At 34.8% G+C, this 11,029-nt stretch overlaps 1 pseudogene; it reads right to left on the bottom strand.

Moving 5' to 3' along the window:
- Positions 1 to 4,653: 4,653 nt before the first annotated feature.
- On the bottom strand, positions 4,654 to 9,263 carry LOC111400596 (annotated as a pseudogene).
- Between the last annotated feature and the right edge of the window lie 1,766 nt (positions 9,264 to 11,029).

Below are 11,029 nucleotides of genomic sequence, written 5' to 3'. Positions count from 1 at the left end.
TTCGTTGCCCAGTCAAAGGTGGTGCCTGTTGTTGCTGTCTCAACTCCCGCATTACGGTAAGCAGTTCTCGTGCAAAGTTTGCTACATTAACTTCACCACCACTAGAACTAGCATTAGCATTGCCGCCGCCTAAGTTCATATTGGAATTTGGTGCACTGCCGTGGTTGCGCTTTGGAGGCATTTCCTTTGAATGAAAAATATTTATCCAGTTAGAATTACTTCAGAACGTAATACTAACTTTAGAAAAAATCCAAAGGTCAAGGCAACTTTCCTTCATATATATACATTATTACTTTTCACAAACAAAAGTCAGATTGAGGTACAGTACATACATTCAAAAGTAGATGTACGTATTACATCCTATTCTATTCCAAAAACAAAGAAAGCTAGATAAGAAGGTGTCTAATCTTCTATTTCTTCTGGATCCTCATCGGGGTCTTCCTCTGGGTCTTCCTCTAACATGCTTTGCTCCGAACTATCTGGTAATGGTATGGGAAAACTTTCATCTAGAACTCTCGAAAAGCACTTAGCCAACGGTCCCTTATCTAGCCTAGAATTGGTAGCTCGTAAACTAGTATTCATGGATAAGGTTATAGTCTTCTTAAAGTTTCGTTGTAAATCGCGGCTACTTTCATAACTTTCTTGAAGTAAATATGTAAGGTCCTCATATGAAAGGTCATCATCAGACCATAGCACAATCTCATTTATGACTGAGGCCCAAAGTTCTGGAACTGTTTCATATAACCTCCGTATCTTCACCTTATCCCTTAAGCTATGGTGTATCTCCCATAACATCTCAATAATACAGTCTAGCATATCAAGACGTTGTTCGAGGCTATGGAGCGGATGCATACAATAATTATAGTAAAATGCCAATAATATGTCCCGCTTCTTCGCAAAATCACAAGCTTCTGTCCTTCTGGGGGTTCTTACCGTTCGTGCCATAATTAGGACAAAAATTGATTATGTTACTCTACAAGCCTCTAATAAATATTTAGATATAAGTGTTTATGATTTTATAATCTCAACCATGACTTGATTCAAAATATTCCTATATCCAGCCATAGATATAGCAATTCATTGCATAAGAAAACTCATAAACTTTAAAAAAAGTTTTTACCTTGATTGTCGGTTGAAAGTCAGTTGCTAGCTTGCTCGATGATGAAGGACAATAACTTTCTTTAAAAAAAAAGTCTACAGGAAAGTATAACTGCTCTGATACCACACTGTGACGCCCCAAACTTAAGTTTCGAGGGTCACGTATTAAACATAATAGCTTCTACCTTTGGTACATGTAAATACTCTTAAATAGAAGTATTACATGTTAGAAACTTATTTTCAATTTGGTAAAATATATCTCATAAAATTTAATGGCTGGTAGAAGTGCATGTCGACATGAAATTATATTTTACATATACGGACTCGGCACTGCCACGGTTAGTTGGGGCAGAAAAGTTCGACTATTTTTATAAAATTCATCCCAACTCCGTTTTCTATGAAATTTGCTGCATTAGAAATATAATTTCAAGTAGTTTTCTAGGTTAAAATATGAAAATTTTCCAAGATCATATGATATGAGCGTTTTACTGAAAACAGTGAAGTATTGTACAGGAAATCCAGATTGACCCCTCGACGTTTAAAAATTTATATCTCAGGCCGTAGATATCAAAATTGAGTGATTCCTGCGCCCATATTTAGAGAACTCAAAGAGGAACTCACAAATATTTTTAAAGTCTCAAATGGATGTTTATAAAGTTGGAAATATCATTTTGAAGTTGACCCAAAAACTGTTCCGTTTCTGCCTTTTGTCACTTGCAAGGAGAAGTTTTTTAAAAAAATATCTCTTAACACAACATAGAAGATATAATTGCATAATTTACTTCCGGTACCATATTACATAATGTCTTATACATGTTTTTATACAATACCATGAGAAAACATATGGAAAGCAGTCGAACAAAACATGCAAAAATAAAACTTCGATGCAAAACAACCTTGTCCATAACCCATCATCGATTATGCCGACTGACTTCCACCAACTTCGCAATTATGGATCTGAAAATTTAGTATAAAATACTATGAGTATAAGGAATACTCAGTAAGATACCATGCTTGGATTTTAACATGTTAATACTACACAAAAGAATGCAATCAAACACATACTTGCACCTTCCGGCTTGTCGATGCCCTTTGGACTTGTCCTAAGGCATAAATAGATATCTAACTTTGTAGACTTGTTCACCATATGCGTATTATGGCTTTTCATGCATAACTTAAGCATAAATATTACCATGAAAATAATACCCCTTAAGCATGAAAAATATCTTACCGTAAAATTTGAAGAAACTTCGATTGAGATATGAATTGAAAGTGCTAGGCTTACTTCCTTTTCCTTTCCTTCTTATTTTCGGTTTTCCTCTCTATTTGTGTGTGCAAATATTTTGCAAAGTGAAGAAATTTTTCTCTATGACAATATATATATATATATGTATATATATATATNTCTTGCTTCAACACGTTTTTAGCTTAGTGCATGAGTGTTTGATAATGATAAATGACAAGTGATTTGATTATAGGATAATAAGTTGCCACAAATTCTAGATTTACAAAGGAAGTCTCTCATTTTTCAAATAATATAACCTAATCCCTCTAACTTTTATTATTAGCAAAGTGTATCCCAAAATTAAATTTGTATCCAACTTACATATTCAAATATTGTAGATTATAAAATAAACCCCAACAAAATAATTTAATAATTCGGTTAATTGAAATCCTAATAAAATAATCTACTTCATTTAAATCCAAATTTGACTTAGACTTAGACTTTGACTAACTAATAATCACTTCATGCATACACAACATTTAGCACTTCATGCATGCATTCATTAACTACCTCTAGCATTAATCACTACAAAGGTGGCGCCCCCCTTTTCTTTTGGCCAATAGAATATTGAAAGTTAAATTGCTATCCTAAAAATTTAAACGAGCAAAATAAACGAGCATAAAATTTCGGCGTATTACATCCCCACATTCCAGCTTGCCGGTGCCCTTCGGACTTGTCCTAAGGCATAAATAGATATCTAACTTTGTGGACTTGTCCACCACATTCATATTATGATTTTTCATGCATAGCTTAAGCATAAATATTACCATGAAATCATACCACTTAAGCATAGAAAGTATCTTACAGTAAAACTTGAAGAAATTTCGGTTGAGAGATGAATTGAGAATGCTAGGCTTTGCTTCCTTTTTCTTCCTCTCCCTTTTCTTTTTTTTTTCCTTCCTGTCGATTTTTTCTCTATTTGTGTGTGCAAGTGTTTTGCAAAGTGAAAGTAATTATGCTATGGCAGTGGACAATAATTTGTAATATCAATGTTTTCATTTTTCACGTCTTTCTAGATTTGTGAGTCTGTAAAGTTTTCTAACAGTGAGTTATTAAGTGATAGATGAGATAATAATTTGATAAGTTGACCATTCGAAATAACTTTTAGAGGTCAATGACCAATTCGTCGACCATTCAAATTTTTTTAAAGTTTAATAACTAATGAACACAACAATTAGATAAGTTCGACAACCATCTAAAAAACTTTTAAAGTTTAATGGCTAGTGAAAATCATTTTACAAGGTCCAATGGCCTTTTGAATTTTTAACCCCAAGGATGGTAATAGCCGCCATAAACTCGTCCCATCCTGTTGTCATCCTTATGTGTAATTCATTAGAATAATGTTATATGTACATCAATCATTACAACTTGGTTGACATTTCCTGTATGTGGAGGAAATTCGTGCAATGATGTGATGGATGAGTTTAAAATCAAGAGTGTAAATATTGCCATATAGAAGGGTTCTGCTTAGTGCTGTACACTTATACCGTCCCCTCACAATGAGGGGGGCCACAAATTTTTAGTTCATGCGAACCCCTTCAACATATGGGGATTGTACAACATGATGTACAAATGGCTTTACCCCCATGTAAAAAGGTGTAAGTGTGCGTGTAAGTATAACAAGGTTGAATTCATTAATATGAGTTATGCTACACAAATAGGGTAGGAGACAAGATTTAAAAACAGGGGACACATATCAACATTTCATTAAACAATTTAAAAAAAGAAGGCGACGGCACCTGTCACCAACTCTGTCCCCAAACCTTGCCCAAGCAACATAACCGTCCTTGATACGACGTAATTAAAAACATACTTTTATAACTAAGCTTTTGTTTGGCAATAAATAGTAATCAAATGACTCTTAGCACTTGTTTGATCTCCATTATTTTTAAAATACATTTTCTCTCTCTTCTGTTTAACCACACATTTTTCAATAAAATAATATTATACACAAACCTAAATGTTTTTCATATTTTTAACAACATATTCTTCATCAATCTACTATTTCCTTAGTATTTTTCTAAAACAGAGAGTTCATTTTTTCCTGTTTCAGGCATTGGCCTTTTAAAAAGCTCTAATACTAAGAACGAACAAAATAAACCGAGATCATTTGGTCAAAATTTAGCTTACAAAGGCTGATGTCCATTCTCCAAATACGTATAATAGTTTTAAGGTACCGCATTCAAACGAGTGCAAAATTTAAAGAACGACAGAATCTGAAAATCTGGTAAGTTAAACTTATTAAAATTACTTATTTCACCAATCACGATTTTCAAAATTACTTTTTATTAACAAAACTTACTTTTCTAGCGAGTCATGACTTGCACACTCTAACAAGATAAATTGTAAAACTGAACTAGAAGCAGTACTCGAGGATTTTCTGATACGAATCCAAGAAGACACCAATATTCATTGCGCAACCTGAACCAGGTGATCAACTGCCAAGAAGTAAGTTCCTACAACCACAAACGATGCAAGTCCAGAACGAGCCATTCACAACCATATTCCATTCATCAGTAAAGTCTTATCTGCGGGGTGGATGCCGGTGAGTCTCTCAAATCTCTTTCCTGGTCTATTCCATTTGAGGATTTTTCTCTCCATGGATACAAACTGAAGAAAAGTGATTATTTTACCAAAGGGGCAAAGATCTATGTATGTAGGCTATAGCTGCAGGTAAAAAGGAATTCAAGGAAAATATAAAATTCATAACAACTGTCATTGCCTTAGATCTTCACTGAAATATGTCATACTGTCATTCTGAATGAAGATGTTTGAGAAAATTTAAGTCATTCAAAAATAACCGAGAACACCAAACTACCATTGAAGAATCGTACAAGGTTTGAACTTTGCTTCAAAAACCAAAATTACTCGTGCACCAAATTATTCTCTTAGTATGACACCATACCTTCGGGAGCACAATGCATTGTGATCGACTTCTGGCAGTGTCTAACTATGAGAGGCAGCTGCAGCTACTATTCCAGAAACTCCAGCTGCTAGACTAATGGCTACCGGAGACGATGGGCCAATTTCTTCATCGAACCTGAAGACAATTTTACTATTACGTAATTAAAAAATAAAGCAATCAAGCATACCTTTTAAATTCAATTTGCACTTATCTTCTAAGAAATTCATAAACAGGTAATCCAAGTCACGAGCGGCAATAACTGTAACCTTGCACACACAAAATGGAGGCAAAAGAATTACATTTTATCTTTTTATAAATCTTACTGTCTTTTGGCTTCAATACAGTTGTTACTACTATCGTCAATTTCCACCAACTAAAGCTTTCTTGCTAAAGTTGAAACAGAATTGAAGAAAGAACACTAAACAACACCAAGAACTGAATGTTGAGATTTGCTGAATGTAAATGGGAATGGAAATGGAAATTTCATAATGTGTAATGTTAGGGCAGACTGCTTGATAAATCACACTATACTGTTCCTTGAGGGTTAAATAAAGCAAAATCTTTTTTCTCCCATGCTCGAATCATTTTGTTTCATGGAACAAGTACAGCAAGGAATTGTGAACTACAGGTAACCATGATGTGCAAATCACTGGAAGAACATTGTCTTACTTGAGATGTTATTGTCCGTTAAGAAATATCAAAAATCAAACAGAAGAATTTAAGTTATAAGCCAAAATTCATCCCTCTGGAACTTAAGTCTTAAAACAGTTATTTGCTCAAGTATTGGTAGCCCACCAGAAGATTGATTTATGCAGGACATTTCGGCTTCCGAAATTGAAGTTCACCAGGAAAGAAATCAAATTGTACTGAAGTACTCTTTCCTGCTAAATCTGAGTTAAATCAACAGTAACATCATAAACAAATTTAAAGACCAACAAATGAAAAACCTGGGTAAGGGATCCATTCCAGCTGCTTTCCATTCCATCATCGCTCCGTGTAAAAATTGCCAGCTTGAAAAAAATATGCCACCAAAAATGGAATCTTGGACTAATCCAGGTCTAAGGCCTCTCCATAGAGCACCCCATCCTTCTAAACTGATGACATCTGATAGTCTTCTAACATTACTGACAGGTGGAGGTCTCCCAGATCCTGTCATCATCCATGGATATTCTTTTCATGCATCTATTGTATTGGCATGTTTAGTTGTCAAGGTAGACAAAAGGCCGACTGAGTTACTTATTGCCTTTTGTCAAGTGAATATCCAGGCAGTAATCTTGCAATTAAAGGAGGAACAGCTCATTTCAGCAACAGATGGATGGCGCGGAATGCAGGGGCGGATCCAGAAGACTTGCGTTAGGGGGTCAAAAATAAAATTTATAGGTACCTTCTAATAAAAAAAAGCTAAGGAAAAAAAAAAAAAAAGCTAAGCAAATTTTTTTTCCCCCCCAAAATCTAGAGGGTCAATTGCCCCTACAAAACCCCCCCAGGTCGGCCCCTGGCAGAATGTGAGAAGCAGAAGCCACCTGGGCACGGAATTTAATAAGTTCAAACGGAGAGCTTACAAGAGACTCGACACTTCCAGCAGCAAGTCCTGACATTAGAGCTTCAGAGACATGCATATAGTTGTCTTCACGACCGTCTGATGAAGAAGAAGCAAGAGCAATGCAATAATTTTAGCATGGAACCAATGTGTGCTTAAATAACAGAAGCATGGAGTGGCAGACCATCATTCCACAACATTTAGATATCATCCGTTTCTTTCACAGAAACATAAGTATATTAGAGAAGAACACGTGCATGCTTATGGGAAGACAAAAACAGGGGATCCTCTGCAGCATCCAGTTACAGACAAGCTTCAATAACCACCATGGAATACCAACAAGCACATTCAGTTGATCTTAGCACACTTGTCTAACATCATGATTAATTTTGTCCTTTACACACAACAAATTTCAAGTCCTACGCCTCATTGGAAAACTACTTCCATTATTATTACAGAGCTCCACTCAATTTGCTGCATTTTTTCAATGTCAAAATCATTTCAATTTTCTTTCTAACAAAATTAATTTTGTTGCTATTTCAACTAGCAATTGACAAAATATGTAAACACGATGACATCAACAAATTAAGCCTTATCTACGACCAAATTTGGAGTTGGCTACATTAACCTTTTCTCGCTACTGATGAAACAAGTAAACGATGAATAAATACTTAAGGATACTTCTCTGAAAATCTTAAATATTTGTGCAAGTGATCTGAACATGTGTACACATGTACATGACAAATGCTTCCTTATTCTGTACGGATAAATCCGGCAGCACTACAGTCGCAAAATAACCATGCAAAACTCCATAATGATAACTAGGATCCATTCCAGAAAATGATGATTGTTTGTAAACAGCAGCTTTGACTTTGACACTCACGAAAGATTGTACCCAAGCACTGCGAATTGCTGTACCTCCCTTTTACTTTCCAGTATCTCATTTGAAAACTCGGTTGTTACTAGACTCTCTTTCCAATTAGATACTTTTTGGGTGAAAAATAAAGAAGTATCAGGTCAATCTTCCTTCCAAGTCTTTGTCTAAGACTTATACTTGGGCACCCATCTAATCACCCGCTCCACATCTTTCAGTAAATAAAGCCATTTCTTGAATGAAATCATTTTCTTATCATACACAATTTCAGAGTAGTTTCTTTATCATAACAAGAAAGTGCTGCCTTGCACACTGCTAACTGGAAAGAAGGAGCTCATAAAGAGAAGGCAAGAATAAACACAAAAAAAAAAAAAAAAGGAAAAAAAAAAAAAAAAAAAAAAAAAAAAAGCACAAAAATAAAGGACAGTTTACATTTGTAGAAAGCTGTCAATATCTCATAAACACCAAAGTGAACTCCCAAGTTCCAACCCCAATGCTTTACTAGTAATCAACCAACCAATACCACTATACAAACCTACAATATTTAAGAAGGAAAACTCTGTTGAGTTGACCTTAAAGAATAAAAAATATTTCCAATTTGTCATTAATATTCTAAAGCATTCACACAAATGAAATCATAAATAACAAACAAAAGAAGATAGGGACGCATAACTAGAGTAACAGAGGGAAATAAAAATCTTGACGGATTTTGTCTCTCAAGAATGCATAAAAAAACAATCAAGATTGAGCATGCACAAATAAAATTCTTAAAGCTTGAGGAACCACTGAAACCATGTTTAAACTTTGACTATATGGAGCAATACTTTTAAATATCTTCAATTTAGAGCTAAATTTATCTCAGAGATCCTACATAACTATCATTTTAGAAGCTATACATATTTGACATTTGATCAGACCAGGTTTTCTTGTTTTCAATAGTAGTTTTATCCTGCACTATTTTTTTCATTTTTACTTTATCTCAAATCCTAAGAAACAGGCCCTTATAGTGCCCTATCATCTAATCTTATTAATTTTGTCAATTGAAAAATCTTTTTATGTTAGCATGAATATGTGCATGCACATTGATAAGATATTGGGCATGAAAAACTAAATCCCTTCGCAGCTCATAATTTAATGCTGTTCCAAAAGTTGAGTTTCTTAACAGAAAATTGCAGTGGTTTTCAAACTCCACGTAACTTCATTCACCAATTATTTCTTGAAAATAGTTAACAATTGTAAACTTACCTGAATATCCTGAGATGACTCGGACTCTATCAAGAATCTGAGCCATAGACAACCGTTTCCTAGATCCAGAGCAAACCTGTTTTTTGTAGTCAAAGAATTATGTAAGTATTGCTATTGACGGAAAGATATTGAGGGCCATGCATGGGTGTTTCCTGTATGTTGAGCAGATGAACGAAAAATCTATTTGAGAACATCATACCTGTATAAGGACTTTGAAAGTATCCAGAGAGTAAGAGAGAACAGTGCCTAGTGCCACAGACCCTGCAGCAGCAACTGCATGGGTTGCAAATGTGTTGCTCGTTAACAATTCAGGCATCTGAAAAAATGACATTCCCAATCACTTGAAGTTGTAACAGTTAGGTTATTAACTAAAACAACACATTCTGAGAAGGGAAAAGTGATTACTTTGATGCGCTGAATTTAGATGCCCTTCCAACTCATAGAGCTTTAGTGTCCTTGCAAATGCATTCTCTTGATGTCTTCAGCTACAAATTCATTTATATCATGTATGAAAGTCCTAATCATGGAAGTGTATAATCTACTCATTACAAGAGAAAAACCAAGAATTTAACAGAGTTGACGACTAGCATGTCATAAAGACGAAGCAAATGCTTCCACTTTCCCATCATGGCTTATGTAACTAACCAATGACACAATTTGATATTTCCCAATCAAAACACAAAGGGTATGCATAAATTGCTCTTTTTGTCAAAATATTAAGTTAAACATCCTCGAATGCTAAGTTTAACAATCATTCCAATGAAAGAGTAAAATGCTGAAGAATAAAAACACAACAGTACATGCATCATGCATGCAATTTTCATTTTGCTAAACATCTTTCTTTGTGCATCATGTAATGGCCAGTTTTCCACCCACTGCAACTTGAAGATTAAAATGCGACTGTAACGAAATATATCTACAAACTGACGTAAAAGATACAAAATTGCACACTTCTCTTAAGATGGTCCCTGCTGTATATGTACAGTGTGGGAGCTGATTCTTTGGTATTTAATCATGTTGTAGAACGTGGGCATTGCAGGGACAGAGGAGACAAACAAAAACTACTAAAATCAAAAACTAAAAATGAATATACAAAAAAAAGGAAAAAAAAAAAGAAAAAGGGAATAAAACATTACGAGTCTAGAGATTCTTTGTGAACATCGTGATAGAAACCAAAAACTAAAAATGAATATACAAAAAAAAGGAAAAAAAAAAGAAAAAGGGAATAAAACATTACGAGTCTAGAGATTCTTTGTGAACATCGTGATAGAAACCATTACCATATACCATACACAACCAGAAAAGACTCCAAAGTCCGCTACAATGTAAATCATTGTTTTGGGTAAAATGCCACGCAGCTTAAAATGCAAAACAGTAATGCTTGGACTACTCAACGTTGAGAAGCTCAATCAAACAATTCATCCATCTATGATAAGTTGATGATGAAGAAGGAGATTCTAGAACTTGGAGAGAAAAGAAAATGGCGGGAAAAATTTTGTTATTCACTTCTCAATTCCAGAATGATACAGATACACGAGTGTATATATATACATGGCTGCAGGTGCTAAGACTCAAATAGAATGTGTGCAATGACTTAAATACTCCTATGTTAACATGACTCAATACCCCCCCTCAAGATGGGGAGTGTATATTCAATATCCCCATCTTGTCTAACAAAGACTTAAATTTTGCTCCTCCCATAGGTTTAGTTAGCAGGTTTGCAAGTTGATTTTGTGAAGCAGTATGTAGCATTTTTACTTCTCCTATCTGTACTTTGTCTCTTACAAGGTGGCAATCAATTTTTATGTGCTTCGTTCTTTCATGAAAGACAGGATTGCTTGCTATATGTATAGCTGATAGGTTGTCCCAGAAAAGTAATGCAGCTTTAGTATGCGTAACACTTAAGTCACTCAATATATTTTTCAACCAGCTCAACTCACAAACTGCAGCTGCCATTGACCTATATTCTGCTTCGGCTGATGATCTGGAGACCGTATGTTGCTTCTTAGATTTCCAAGATACTAATGAATTTCCCAGAAATATGCAATAACTGGTGACAAATCTTCTTGTATCTAAACATGC

Source organism: Olea europaea, chromosome 10, assembly GCF_002742605.1.
Source record: "Olea europaea var. sylvestris chromosome 10, O_europaea_v1, whole genome shotgun sequence".
Lineage (NCBI taxonomy): Eukaryota > Viridiplantae > Streptophyta > Magnoliopsida > Lamiales > Oleaceae > Olea > Olea europaea.
This window is presented reverse-complemented; position numbering and strand designations above follow the sequence as displayed.